Source organism: Monopterus albus, unplaced genomic scaffold, assembly GCF_001952655.1.
Source record: "Monopterus albus unplaced genomic scaffold, M_albus_1.0 scaffold258.1, whole genome shotgun sequence".
Classification (NCBI taxonomy): domain Eukaryota; kingdom Metazoa; phylum Chordata; class Actinopteri; order Synbranchiformes; family Synbranchidae; genus Monopterus; species Monopterus albus.
Window position 1 is genome coordinate 1,193,654 of NW_018128138.1, and position 15,302 is coordinate 1,208,955.

The window sequence follows — 15,302 nt, forward strand, 5'->3', positions numbered from 1 at the left end:
CTGCTGAACATTCTTCTTTATACAGGAGCCAAAATATACAATACACTGAAACAAAATTGCAACACACACAGCTATCTCGCTTTATTTAGCATCCAGCGGAATCAATGGAAACGTTATCTGCTGAGGGTACAGCAAGCAACCAAATACAACAAATCTGTGAAAAATCAAACAGGCATGGAAAAGCATCACTATGTAAATAATGGTGCTCAACTGGAAAACTACACAGAGCAAGAACAGGAAGAAAGTGGATGTTGAACCCAAATAAAACATCTGTGGCTCACTGAAATATATCATGGCAGTGGATGAATACATATGGACACTTTGTTGCATGCGATAAACTCCTGAGCCACAAAGAGGAAAATAGCTCATGTGTATTAATTTGAACAGAACAGCCTCATGGATGTAAATATAGAGCAGAGCAGAAGGCTTGATATTTGATGGGACTTGCTTGTTTGGTAAAACCCTGGAACAAGGACAAACAAGTAAGACAATCAGACAGGCCTTGCATAACTACATAGCTTTCATATTTAGTAATTAAACTTATTAGGCACTTAAATGTCTTGGTCTTAGCTGTGTAAAAAACATCCACTCTTTGCCTTGAAAGCAAAATGAATTGTAATATTAATGCCACCTTCCAGACACCTGAATACTTGCATCTTGACTTGCAGTTTGTTTAGTAAGATTTGACTTAGACTTGCCCCAAGAGACTTGAAAACATGTTAGAAACACCACATCTGGATAACGTCGTGCATAGTGTAGTTTGCAAGGTAGGCGAGAACCTGTCAGAGTTTCAGCTATGTACATTTTTTGTGTTTGTTTCATTCCCAAGTGAACAAATCTTATTTACAGCCCCAGCAGGTGCCATTACTGAACAGCAGAAAGCAAGCTGAGTTCAAGATTCTCGGTGGATACCCTCAGTCCCAGATCACTGACTCAGTCAAATCTTGTTGACCCTTTAACAGCTCTCACACATCATCTCAGTGAACACTACATTTATTGCAGCCCCTTTAAAAAGGCCACTCCAAATTTCAACAGGTCCCTGAGTCTGCTAAGCCATGCTTTATCTAAAAAAGGGAAATGGGATGTAATTAGGTTTGAACCTTTTGGTTCTTTACAGTAATGATCCATTATATGTCAGCTCCCATGTGCCATTGCAAACCACGAAACAAAATGCTACCTCGCCTCTCTCTCATATTGTGATGTGATTTCACCTCAGGGCTTAGCAGACCCCGTGAAAAAACATCTAGACAACAGTCTGTAAGCAAGCCACTGACAACATATCAGAAAAGGAATATTTTTCCTCTGGATTGAGATGTACAAAATATGGTGCATTCATCAAACAGCACTTAAGAAAGGATTGATTTTCCAATGAGACGCAATCTCAAAGACTAACTGAAAATCCTGCTACAGAACCACTCTGCAGGTTAGATTTGTTAGCTGATTGCATGAACTTTGCATGAGCATAAAGGATAAATGAAAAGGTTTAGGGAAATAAGTGTTCAATTGTCTCTTTGCATACTTAAATAAAACAGGTTAAGAGAACCTGCAGATAAGAGCAGCAGCACCTCAAGCCACAACCACTGAATCTCCAGCAGGCCATTTTGAACAGGACACTAAACCTGACAGCCCCTGAGCTCATACCAAATGAATTGACCTATGCTAAATCAGTTCAGTGTTTCATAGAGAGGGCTATAGCAAGGTTTTGTCATACGAATTCATGATAGGAATGTCAGATTTAAGAAAACACAACGAAGTGGGGGTATGAAAACTCTAGGGTTGCTGTACTGCAAAATTTGTCCTTTTGCTGCATTCAAAGGGGAATGAACACAAATTCCCTAATCTAAGGAGAGATCCATCTTTCCATTCAAGGGGCTTCTGAGGGCCAGGAAGCATGTGGCAGAGCTGGGAACATCTGGGATTCTTTACAAGGCCCAAAAGGACAATAATAGAAAAACTTGAAGAAACATTCCCCACTGTCAGGATGCTCTAACCATATTTGTTCACATCACACAGTATCGGGGTTGGTCATGGAAGGAGCGAAGGGACACTTTGGCAAGTGGACAATAGATGGGTCACACTTAATTGTAGTGAGAAGTTTTTCTTCTACCCATGTGCAGTCTGACATCTTTATATGGATCTGCCACCATCTAGTGGAAACTTTCACTACTACATGGAATATTTGACCTGAAAACCCAGCTGGGATACAACATAAAGCGCCTCTCTCTAACAAAGACCTTTATGTAAACATGTATTGTAGGTCAGGAAATATCTGTCTCTGCTTAATCATTGTGTATTTAAATCAGTATTTAAAGAGACAACTGCTCAGGATGACGATGGATGAATGGGTGGGGAGGAAACAGGAAGGTGTAGAACACTGTTACTTTTGTCTTTTCAAAAACAAGCCTGCCTGTTCAGATCAGGGATGCACATGTGGAGCTGTCTGACTCTAGGCTGTATTCTGATGAAGTTAATGAGAGGAACACCAAAGTCAGGAGGTGAATGACTGAAGTGAAATATACTCTAAGCCTCTACCAACACATGGAAAATGTACTTTGAGTTTAAAACTTTAAATTGCTCTAACTATTAAATCTTCGGGCAGCACAGTGGAATGGCGGTTAGCGCTGTTGTCTCACAGCAAGAAGGTTCCAGGTTCAAGCCCGGGCCACCCTGATGCCTTTCTGTGTAGAGTCTGCATGTTCTCTCTGTGCCTGCGTGGGTTCTCTCCGGGTATTTCAGCTTCCCCTTACAATCCAAAGACGTACAGCCCCCCCATGGCCCTCTTCAGGAATAAGAAGTATAGATAATGGATGGATATTAAATCTTTTGTCTTCCTCCCAAGAGTGCACTGGACAGTGGAAAAATCACAACAGCTGGCCAAAAGGCAACGAGATCCTCCTCAGGAAAAGAACTGAGCAAAAAACAAATCATGCTCTGAAACATTCACATGGTTCAGTTGGTGGACTTGTTCTGCATTCACCCTGCTTTCATCTGGACCTGAACAGGAAGTGCTACAATAAAACAGCACTAGTTAAAACTCCCCAGGTGCCCTTAAGGTATTGGGTCTTTCTGTGCTGGACTGTCACACACTGAGTGACAGGAAGGCCATCAGCTGGCCAGGGTTTTTACTAGGAGACTGATTCCCTTTATCACACAGCAGACACCCACCCAAAGCTGCCCCACTTGCACCTGCTCTGGTTACAGGTCAAAAGACCAGTTCACTCCAAAGCTATCCACATTCAATGCCAGCTTTTGGTGCTTAACAAAATCCAATATCATGGAAATATTTTGGTGGGTACTGGTAAATAAATGTAGTGCAATAGCTCAAAAGCTGGACATAGAAAAAAATACAGTGAATCTGAAACAGATTTGCAAAAAAAGCATTCAATTATTATCTAGATCCACCATAAAAGTACTGTTTTGTTATCCATTGTAGCACCCAAAATCTCAGACTTGGTGTGCACTCATACATGGTTTTTTCTTTACAACTACATGTTGAAAGGTGCACTGTCTTGTTGTCATATGCCTGTTTACTCCCATAAAGGTCAGGGATGGTTGCAAAAAGGACACAATCTTTCAGTCCATAAAAGAAGTACTGAAGCTGTGTATTTCAGTTACTTTACATCATATTCAAGAGTATGAGTATAATTTGCATAACTGCAATGTATTAATCACTGCTTAAGGCAGTGGTTCTCAAACATTTTCTGTCATTCCCCAAATTTTCAAGCTCTACTTGTCAACAAAATGATTAAGAAATCGGCCAATTTTAAAATTTCAAATTTATTGAAATATCAAATAACACTAAGTTCAAAACAGATAAAATATAAGTTCAGTTGTGTTATAACTTAGCCTTGTCTTGCAACTGTATCGTTTGACAGGGGGATATAGTTTTCAGTTTTGCAGCACTTGTCTCATACAGCATAATCGACACCATGTCTACAGCAGCAGGGAGAATGAGCTGCTCAGCAATTGTGTGTGGTTTTTTGCACTGGGCAATTCTGTATGCAACTTTGAATGAAGCCATTTGTCCTTTGCTGTCCACTGATGCAGATTTTACCATGCGATTTTTCTGCTGATGGTTTTCTGTCAGCTTTCTTTCAAAGAAGTCGAGTGGCTTATTAACATGACTGGGGTATGTTGTCTCTAAATGTCTTCGTAATTTGTTGGGTCTTATGCTGTCTGCTGCCAGCGGGTTAAGACACAAGACACACATGGGTCCCTCCTCTGCCCCCACCATTGCCACCATGAATCCAAATGCAAGATAGGCTTCATCATATTTCCTTTTCGGCTGGCTTTTTGGTTGATAAGGCTTACTGCCTGTCGTTTTTTTGTCTGCTTGCGCTGAATCGCCTACTTTTTTTGTGGTCCATGTAACAAATTTATCCATTTACGTTATTATGCCTACTATGTACACTATTGGCCCTCTGTGTGAAAGTTTCCTTATATTGTTGCACTGCAGTTAACATGCCGATGGTAAACCATTATTGTTGCACTATGGTTCCACTTTTTTTCTCCCGGGCCGAACTGATGTTATTTTAATTAACTTGTATTAATGACCCATTTCTAATTTTCTCCATTCATTGCGCCCCACCTGTCATGTCTTTATTCCCCACTAGTGGGGCGTGCCCCACACTTTGAGAACCACGGGCTTAAGGGAAGAAATGTTCATCCATGTGACATTTTGAAATACAGTTTCTAGAAAAAAAAAATCCTCCTGATGTCAGTGATATATGGTAAATTTTTGTTTCTTCTCTGAGATAAATGTATTCTTGAATAATGTCTTTGTCGTGCCTCACACAGTGCTGCCAAAATGGCACCACGTCATTTCTTATGATGCTTGTGTGTTTTCAGGTATGTGCCATTTCACTTCTTGTTAATTGGTTTTACAAGGATTAATTGGTTTAACTGATTCTTGGAATAACTGGCTGCTGTGGAGAAAGACCAACAGGCTATAGGAAGCAATACGGGAAGAAATATGCATACAACTAAAAAGCATATAGAAACAGATTAGGGGAGCGAATGTGGAATATCTACAAAGCACCCATGATGAAGGAAAGCTTAATGAATAAAAACTAACAGAAAATTGAGCTCTTCTCTTGGTTTCAGGTGGGATTTTATATCCAGCCTTCCCACGTAAAGCACATTTGTTTATGTTTACTGTATATATATATATATATATATATATAGAGTGTGTGTGTGTGTGTTGTTGGCACATACACATACAAATCTGTATTTTATTTTGGTCAGTCAGTCTTTCCAGAGGCTTTAAAGCACTTTAAGTCATTCCCCCCCAAATGCATTACATTTGAGAGATTTATTACATTTAGAAGACATGGATCTAGAAAGACCTGTATCCATCTAGATCAATGTCAGGAATCAGAGCACCCTAATGAAGAAGAATGTAAGGGTGCTACAAGAAAATAAAAGCCTGACGGTCAAAGCGACTTTGTCCTAATAACATTCCTGTGACTATAGAGACCCATGCACCGATACAAAAGAAACTCACCTGTTAAAGCACAAATAAGATGAGATCTGAGATAACAAATAAAGACCACATACTAAAGTAGATCATGAAAAAAATAGGAAAAAGGCACAACAGCTTTGCAGGGACTTACCAGGTCACCTTCTTCCTGCACAGCTTCACACACAGTAGCAAGTACTCCCACTCAGCAATTGCAATGCATGCAAACTAAATCCTCCCATACAGGAAACAGGTGTCCCAGCTCACCTGAACAGACCTGAAACTCAGGTTTCTTTCCCTGCCAAAGGGCTCACCCTCTTTTACATCACACTGCAGCTCAGATGTAAACACAACCCATAGTTTTTTTCCATTATAGGAACCTATCAAAACATGTCGCACAGAACAACGCTCATCATGGGTTCTGTGTTTGTTTCCACTACAGTGCACCCGCTTTGGAGGTGCATTCCAGGAGCTACATTTCAGCAAAGGAATATAACATTATAAAGTTATAAAGAGTGCAAATATCAGTCTTTAGGAAGAGGTGTAAGCATGGGTGTGTGTCTACAGAGGTCCAGGTTGTGTGTGTGTGTGTGTGTAACTAGGGGGGTGATTGATTTCACAGCTCTGGGAAAGCTCTCAGTCTGTTTGTTTTAGTCTTTATGTCTATATACCTTTTCCCGGAGGGAAGAGGCACAAACAGGCTGTTGCCTGGGGGGGTGGGGCAGCAATACATCTGGCCTTCCTCTCAATCCGGTCAGTGTATAGTGAATCCAGATCTAGAAGAGGACTCCCTACAATGCCCTGAGCTGTTCTCACCACCCACTGTTGAGGAGGCTACTGTTGCTCTGTAGAAGTTTGCGAGTAACTGAGGGGAGAGACCAGCACGTTTCAGCTTCCTGAGGAAGAAAAGCCTTTGCTGGGCTTTCTTCACCAGGTAGGCCGTGTTCAGAGACCAGGTCAGATGTGATGTGGATGCCCAGGAACTTGGTGTTATCCACTTGCTCCACCACCTCCCCATGTACGAGAAGAGGAGCATGTTTTGTCTTCCTGGACCTCCTATAATCCACAATGTTTGTTGGTGTTCAGGACAAGATTGTTATCTGAACACCACCTTGTCAGGTGCTGGATCTCCTCTCTGTAGTGAGCCTCATCATTGTCTGAGATGAGAACCACTACGGTGGTGTCATCTGCAAACTTCACTACTGTGTTTGTGGAGTGAATGGCATCACAGTCATGGGTAAACAGAGTGAAGAGAACTGGGCTGAGCACACAGCCCTGTGGTGTGCCTGTGTTCAGGACCAGTGTGGATGATGTGCAGCTTCCGATTCTCACCACTTGAGGCCTGTTAGTGAGGAAGTCCTTAATCCAATGACACATCATTGCAGGCATTCCCAGATTGTTCAGTTTCAGTGCCAGTTTCTCTGGGATTACAGTGTTAAATGCCGAACTGAAGTCAACAAATAGCATTCTGACGTAAGTGTTAGGATGCTCCAGGTGGGACAGGGCTGTGTGTAGTGCTATTGAGACAGCATCCTCTGTTGATCGGTTCTCTCTGTAGGCAAACTGATGGCTGTCCAGCCCAACAAGGATGACATCCCTGATGTGCTTTAGAATGATCCTCTCAAAGCACTTCATGATTACTGGTGTCAGAGCAAGCAATCATTGAGGCAGGTGACAGCTGATTTCTTGGACACAGGCACAACGATGGAGGACTTGAGGCACACAGGGACTGAAGCAAGAGGCAGGGACAGGTTAAAAATGTCCAAGAAAACTCCCGCCAGTTGGTCAGCACATAGCTTCAAAACCCGGCCTGACACCCTGTCTGGTCCTGCGGCTTTGTTGGTGTTGATCCTTCTCAGGGTGGAGCTCACCTGCTGTAGCTGCAGGACGAGAGGCTGGTGCTGTTCCTCGAGCTGAGGGAGATGTACAGTTCCTCTGCTACCAGGTGTATTGGAGCATGCAAAGAAACTATTCAGAGTGTCAGGGAGGGTGGGATCATGGCTGACCTGCTGGTTGTTGCCTCTGTAGTCTGTTATTGTTTTGATGCCTCTCCACATACTCCGTGTGTTGTTATTCATAAAGTGCCCCTCAATGCGCTGTTTGTACCTGTATTTGGCCAGCTGGATGCCCTTCTTAAGTTCTTTCCAGGCCCTGCTATAGGCTAGCCTGTCACCTGATCTGAAGGCAGCCTCCTCAACCTCTCAGCAGAGGTGACACTGTACTGTCCAACCATGGTTTCTGGTTCGGAAAAACTCTGATGGACTTCGTAGGTAGGACAGCATCAGTATAGAAGTGCACATAGTCCAGAACAACTGATGTATAAGCGTCCAGATATGAGCCCTCTTTGAACACCCCCCAGTCAGTGTGCTCAAAACAGTCCTGTAATGCTGAAGACCTCAGACATGCATCAGAGTGCAAGTAAAGATGGGCTCCCATAATTTCACCCTCTGCCTGCAAGGGCCCCATTATTGCTAAAACTTGGGAAGGACCACAAAAGCTGGCAGCAGCCTCCCACATACGCATGTCAGCCCGTTTTGATTTCGGTGGGGATGCCATTTTGTCTGCTCAACATCATCAAAAATGAGAATATTAGGAAATCAAATTGAATTTAGTATTTGTTAGGATTTTTCATTATGTCTATCACCTGTGCATTTTGACTGTTCTCAGCTACAGCTGATTTCTCACTAATGTGAAATGCTTTATTAAGCATAACTCCATATTATAGGGGTTTAAGATGTAATTTAATAATACTTCCTGCTGTTCAGCTATACTGGCTGTAATAACAAATTAAGTTATCGGTCTACTGAAAAATCATGTCACAAGGTTTGCTCAATCCTGGCTTTTAGGTCCCATTTAATGTGCAATTTGACAACTGTAAATTATTGGTGTTGTTAGTCACCATATTTAAGTGTTTTATTATTTCTTTATTTTACTTGCCATTTTGACCAAAGTCTCTCTTATAAAAAAAAAATATAATGCATCTCAAAAGACTTTCTGATTAAAAAACAGTAACAGTTGATAAGCTCGGTGTAAAATATTAAACAGGGTTTTTTCCACATACATTCTGACATGTCACAGGAGGGAAAGCAATACAAATGTACATTTTGAATGGCTGAGTTGCATTCAACTGCTGGCATGCATGCCCATTGTTCCACTCTCATTGCTTAATGAGACATTATTAGTAGCCTATCATCTGTGGTTTTTCAACCATGACAAAGGCTATTAGAAACTACAATGATGGTACAACTAATAAAAGGCAACTCATAACAATTACTAATTTGTAATAATTCTATTAGGTATAGCACTACATTGTATTCATCCACTTGTCTTGACATGCCTTCCAGCTCTTTGTCCTCCTCACATTTCTTCGCTCTGGTTCCCATGCAGACACAGCCGCTCTTTGTCTATCTCTGACCCATTAACAGGGACAGGAGGCCACAGTCACTGCCACTTACATATTCCACTTTCTCTTTCAGCCTTAGACACATACAGTACATGCGCAGTGTGCAGGGTTGTATATAGAATTGTTCATGACCAATTCAATTCATTCTAACTAATTTAGTTAATAAAACAAGAAAGAGGAGCATTAATTGGCCGGTATGGATTTGGGCTTGTGGCTAGGGGGAGCAGTGGGGTAGGGAATGAATAAGCAAAACCCACTTATGTAACAAAAAATACCACTGATCTGAGTGCTGCACTGCTTTACATAAGCCCTGCAAGATCCGGCGTGCCTAAGCTAAATTGTGCTTATTTACAGAGGCAGAGGTCAAAGCACTAATTCTAGTTACAAACAATACATACAAAGACAAACTCCACTTTCCATTGACATTAATTTTATGGTGATGGATTTTAAGATAAGTGATTTATGCAGCAAAAAGTAATCTACCTGCAATAAGCAGCACGGACAGAGACCAACCAGCAGGTAGCCGTAAACTTTGCTAATCTGCAAGTCCTTCTAAATGCCAGCGTTGCTGGGTGGTCTACATCCTCAGCAGATATTACTGGAGTGAATTACTCTACGTGAAGTGCCTGGGCAGAGGTGAAACAGAAGCAAAAACATAAATAGAAAGAGACAGCTGGCTTAACAGATGGACAGACAGACGGCAGTTAAAACAGTTAAACCTGCAGTGATGCAATAGACAGAGAAGTGAACAGGGTAAAGTTGGGGCTACATGCTTCTCCTGAATGTTTTCACACACGCACACAGGCTGAGTTTACAGGACAAGTTAACAGAGCTGCAGCGGGAAGTGGATGTGGGCCCCATTAACAAATACATTATTGATAGAGCCAGAAGCAAGACAGAACACAAGGGAGGACAGAATGAATAAGGTAGGAGGAAAGAAACTACAGCTGAGGAAGACAAAAGGATAGAAGAACGCCATCAGGTGGGTAAATACAAAAAACAAAGTGTGAAGAAAAAAGAAAGAAATGTAATTCCCACGAGTCCACTGATCATCTGTGTACAAAACTGCATTCTAATGCCGTTTGGCCCAATTGTGGTACAAAAACAACTCTTAGTGTTCACTAAAAATGTCCTTCGTGCTATCAGCAAGCATTTGTGTTAAAATTAGAGACTTGTGGCACAAAACTGGTCCTGTCAGGCCAACTTCCACACCAAGGTAGCAAATTTGAGGAAAGCTGGGCATGTTGTCGGCTGATGTTAGTTTACTGCAGAAATGGTGTATCTGTATGTTGGCCGATAAGCAAAATAAACAGAAATGCCAAAGTCATGTCTGTTGTAAGTTATAAACAGTGTTTCATTTGTAAAATGCTCTGTGCAATACATACCTTTGTTAACAATTAAAAAAAAAATCTGAGATCCTTATCTCCAGGACAGTAGTCCCTTTGAGGCATGTATGCCCTGCTATGATTGCACAAGGCCTTGCCAGGTTACAGCAACTGTCAGGATATTTTACTGGGAAAGAAATTAATGTAGAACCTAACAATACAACACAAATCCCACTAAAAGCATTTTACATTCTCAAAGCTCAGTCAAGTGTTTTCATTTATAACTGTAAGAGCTTATTAATCTTAATTATTATGAATGACACAGACTAACTAGAAGTAGCTGACAAAGTACAGTAATCACGGTTGCGTCAGGAAGGGCATCCAGTGTAAAACACATGCCAAACGTCAACATGCGAGTCGTCAGTGTGACGATTCGCTGTGGTGACCCCTAAACGGGAAAAGCCAAAAGTGACTTTCTTTACATTCATATTCTAATAATATTTTGATCTTAGTAAGTAGTTAATAGTGGATCTTGGGTTCAAAATTTTCAGCTGGTTTGGCCAAACTGAAAAACTGTGACCTTACTCACTTGTTGCAAAGAGGCGCGCAACAGCGCAAGAAAAGGGCGGCACAAAAATGAATTTCTGATTTCTTTATTAGTATATCATAAAGAGCAAAACCTAATGGATCCGAACCAACAACTGACAGAAGCACCAGCACCTACGGCATGCAAGATGATAGCCCATGTACCTTATGCTCATGCATGTACAAGGAGACACATTTAGATATACACAACATGATGAAAAGTTTCATCAGTGTGAATGTGTGCAATTTTTCATAACACAATAGGCCTAGGTGCACATTACCCTATAATTAACAGTTTGAATGATGCCATTTGCCCTGTCTGTGATACTGTCAGTGGTTGATGCCCTTACCAAGATATTTTGTAAAGCTGGCTTTCATAACAGCCAATGCATCGCAGCTGCTGTACATGTTGTGTAGTTTGTGTATGTTTGCTGTCGGATCATAGCCTGTTTTGTGAGGAAATAACAGTATTGGTGGATGCTATTTTATCATCAATACAACATCCATTTTGTAAATCTGGCTTTGCTATGAGCCAGTGTATAGCCATTGTTCTGTGAGTAGCCCATATTTTGTGTATGTTTAATTACCCTACGTGATTATTATTCGTTTCATAAAGAAATATGGTACTGTACGTCTCATCTCATTTTCTGTACCACTTAGTCCCAAATGGGGTGGCGGTGGGGCTGGAGCCAATCCCAGCCTGCATAGGGCGAAGGGCAGGGTACACCTTGGACAGGTCGTCGGTCCAACGCAGGGCCAACACACAGACAAACCACCACACACACACACATTCACTCCTACGGGCAATTTAGAGTCACCAATCAACCTAAGCCGCATGTCTTTGGACAGTGGGAGAAAGCCGGAGTACCCGGAGAGAACCCACGCAAGCATGGGAAGAACATGCAAACTCCGCACAGAAAGGTTGCGAAACCAGAACCATCTCGCTGTGAAGCAACCCACCATGCCACTGTGCTGCCCGCGGTACTGTATGTTAAAAGTATAATTTTTTTATAATCAAATAAATACACACACACACACAGTCAAGGCCAAAAATATTGGCACCCCTGCATTTCTGTCAGATAACACGCCTTTTCTCCAAGAAAACTGCTGCAATCACAAATTCTTTTGTATTCTCATGTTTATTGCTTTAGTTTGCATTGGAAAAACACAAAGAGCAAAGAAAAAAAGCCAAATCTGATACATTCCACACAGCTTCTGTGGAATCTGATTTGTGTACTGCATTCACAAAAAAGTGCAGGATCTTGTTGGGAAATTATGACTATCTAAAAACTAGGAAAAAAGATCTCATAATTGCTAAACATCTCCCTGACAGTTCTTCCCCACAAGAGTTTGGAGTTTTAACACCAGTTTCACCCTGAAAAGAAGCAATCTGATCCACAGTGACCAGTGGCACACAATACTCCTCTATTCACTGGATGCCAAATGGTCCAGTCATCCCCCCTCTTTTGCTAGTTATCTCAGCCTTTTCTCTTTGTATCTATTTTTCCCTGACCACGACAGAAGCTGCTGCTAGTGAGTCAGATTAGCATCCAGCCACTGAAGGGGCAATTTAAATATAGACAAAGAAAAAGCTGTTTAGTCTCTATCTGGCACCAAAAGTCACAGAAATGAGAGGAAACTGGGTGGACAGATATGGCACTAAAAGAGCCATTTGTCTATAATGACCAACACGATCCAAAACCTTTACATCACCCGACACACACCTGGTGGTTAAAAACCCCGTTTCCTGCAGTGTGACAAACTCAGAATATACATTTTTTCTACCTTACCCACATTTTCAAATGGTGACTTCACCTAATTAGTTTTAGCATTATGTATGACTTACAATTTTTTTAAGATCAACTTGTCCAGGTTGACAGTCTTGCCTTGCAGGAGCGCTAATAGTAGCTATGTAGTTATTTTGTCATTATATTGAACTCCTTCAAAAACATATTAAAAAAAATTATAAGATTACACTGGAACCTCGGTTTTCATGATTGAGCTGTTCACAAAAGTCACATGAAAACCGAATGTAGGAAAACTGAAGCAATATTTCCAATAAGAAATAATGTAAATCCAATTAATCTGTTGCAGACACCAAAAAATTAACAAAAAATACATTTTATAAAGAATATTTATATTTGTACAAACAGAATACAATGAGAACAAGAGAAATGTATTTTCTGCAAAAAATACATATGGATGCTGAGTGCTGAAGGATCGCCCTGAAAACACTGAACATTTTGACACCTCAATGGCTTTTCTAGATAAAGGTATGCTGAAGTAGAATTTTCCATTCATTTGAATGGGGCAAAACTTTCAAAATAAAGCTAAATATTTCAAAAGTATGAAGTTTACAAAAATTCTGAAGAAAAGCATGAATGTCCTTGACGAGATGAACATTTTGATAGCTGAAATAGCTGAAACTATGCTGAAGTAGAATTTTCCCATTTATTTGAAGAAGGCAAAATTTTCAGAATAAACCTAAATATTGTAAAAGTATGAAGTTTAGAAAAATTCTGAAGAGAAGCATGAATGTCCTTAAAGAGCTGAACATTTTGATAGCTGAAATACCTGAAAGTATGCTGAAGTAGAATTTACCCACTCATTTGAATGGGGCAAGACTTTCAAAATAAAGCTAGATATTTAAAAGCATGAAGTTTAGGAAACTTCTGAAGAGAAGCATGAATGTCCTTAAAGAGCTGAACATTTTGATAGCTGAAATACCTGAAAGTATGCTGAAGTAGAATTTACCCACTCATTTGAATGGGGCAAGACTTTCAAAATAAAGCTAGATATTTAAAAGCATGAAGTTTAGGAAACTTCTGAAGAGAAGCATGAATGTCCTTAAAGAGCTGAACATTTTGATAGCTGAAATACCTGAAAGTATGCTGAAGTAGAATTTACCCACTCATTTGAATGGGGCAAGACTTTCAAAATAAAGCTAGATATTTAAAAGCATGAAGTTTAGGAAACTTCTGAAGAGAAGCATGAATGTCCTTAAAGAGCTGAACATTTTGATAGCTGAAATACCTGAAAGTATGCTGAAGTAGAATTTACCCACTCATTTGAATGGGGCAAGACTTTCAAAATAAAGCTAGATATTTAAAAGCATGAAGTTTAGGAAACTTCTGAAGAGAAGCATGAATGTCCTTAAAGAGCTGAACATTTTGATAGCTGAAATACCTGAAAGTATGCTGAAGTAGAATTTACCCACTCATTTGAATGGGGCAAGACTTTCAAAATAAAGCTAGATATTTAAAAGCATGAAGTTTAGGAAACTTCTGAAGAGAAGCATGAATGTCCTTAAAGAGCTGAACATTTTGATAGCTGAAATACCTGAAAGTATGCTGAAGTAGAATTTACCCACTCATTTGAATGGGGCAAGACTTTCAAAATAAAGCTAGATATTTAAAAGCATGAAGTTTAGGAAACTTCTGAAGAGAAGCATGAATGTCCTTAAAGAGCTGAACATTTTGATAGCTGAAATACCTGAAAGTATGCTGAAGTAGAATTTACCCACTCATTTGAATGGGGCAAGACTTTCAAAATAAAGCTAGATATTTAAAAGCATGAAGTTTAGGAAACTTCTGAAGAGAAGCATGAATGTCCTTAAAGAGCTGAACATTTTGATAGCTGAAATACCTGAAAGTATGCTGAAGTAGAATTTACCCACTCATTTGAATGGGGCAAGACTTTCAAAATAAAGCTAGATATTTAAAAGCATGAAGTTTAGGAAACTTCTGAAGAGAAGCATGAATGTCCTTAAAGAGCTGAACATTTTGATAGCTGAAATACCTGAAAGTATGCTGAAGTAGAATTTACCCACTCATTTGAATGGGGCAAGACTTTCAAAATAAAGCTAGATATTTAAAAGCATGAAGTTTAGGAAACTTCTGAAGAGAAGCATGAATGTCCTTGAAGAGCTGAACATTTTGATAGCTGAAATACCTGAAAGTATGCTGAAGTAGAATTTACCCACTCATTTGAATGGGGCAAGACTTTCAAAATAAAGCTAGATATTTAAAAGCATGAAGTTTAGGAAACTTCTGAAGAGAAGCATGAATGTCCTTGAAGAGCTGAACATTTTGATAGCTGAAATACCTGAAAGTATGCTGAAGTAGAATTTACCCACTCATTTGAATGGGGCAAGACTTTCAAAATAAAGCTAGATATTTAAAAGCATGAAGTTTAGGAAACTTCTGAAGAGAAGCATGAATGTCCTTGAAGGGCTGAATTTCTTGATAGCTGAAACAGCTGAAAATATGCTGAAGTTGAATTTCCCCATTCATTTGAATGGGGCAAATTTTTCAAAATAAATGCTAAATATTTCTAAAGCAGTTGTAAAAAAAAAGTTGAATACATGCCATAACATCCTGAAAAACCTGAACATTTTGATACCAGAATTGTTTTTCTAGCTGAAAGTATACTGAGCGATGTGGACATTTTCTGATTGGTCCCCACAAAGTATGTAAAACAACTATGGATGTGTGTGTGTGTGTGTGTGTGTGTGTGTGTGTGTGTGAAAAAG

General features: G+C 40.1%; 1 protein-coding gene across 5 annotated transcripts in view; it reads right to left on the bottom strand.

The window, feature by feature from the left end:
• Window positions 1-15,302, bottom strand: part of mpp7a (MAGUK p55 scaffold protein 7a) — a 243,614-nt gene that overhangs the window by 179,803 nt on the left and 48,509 nt on the right. The window lies entirely within an intron of this gene.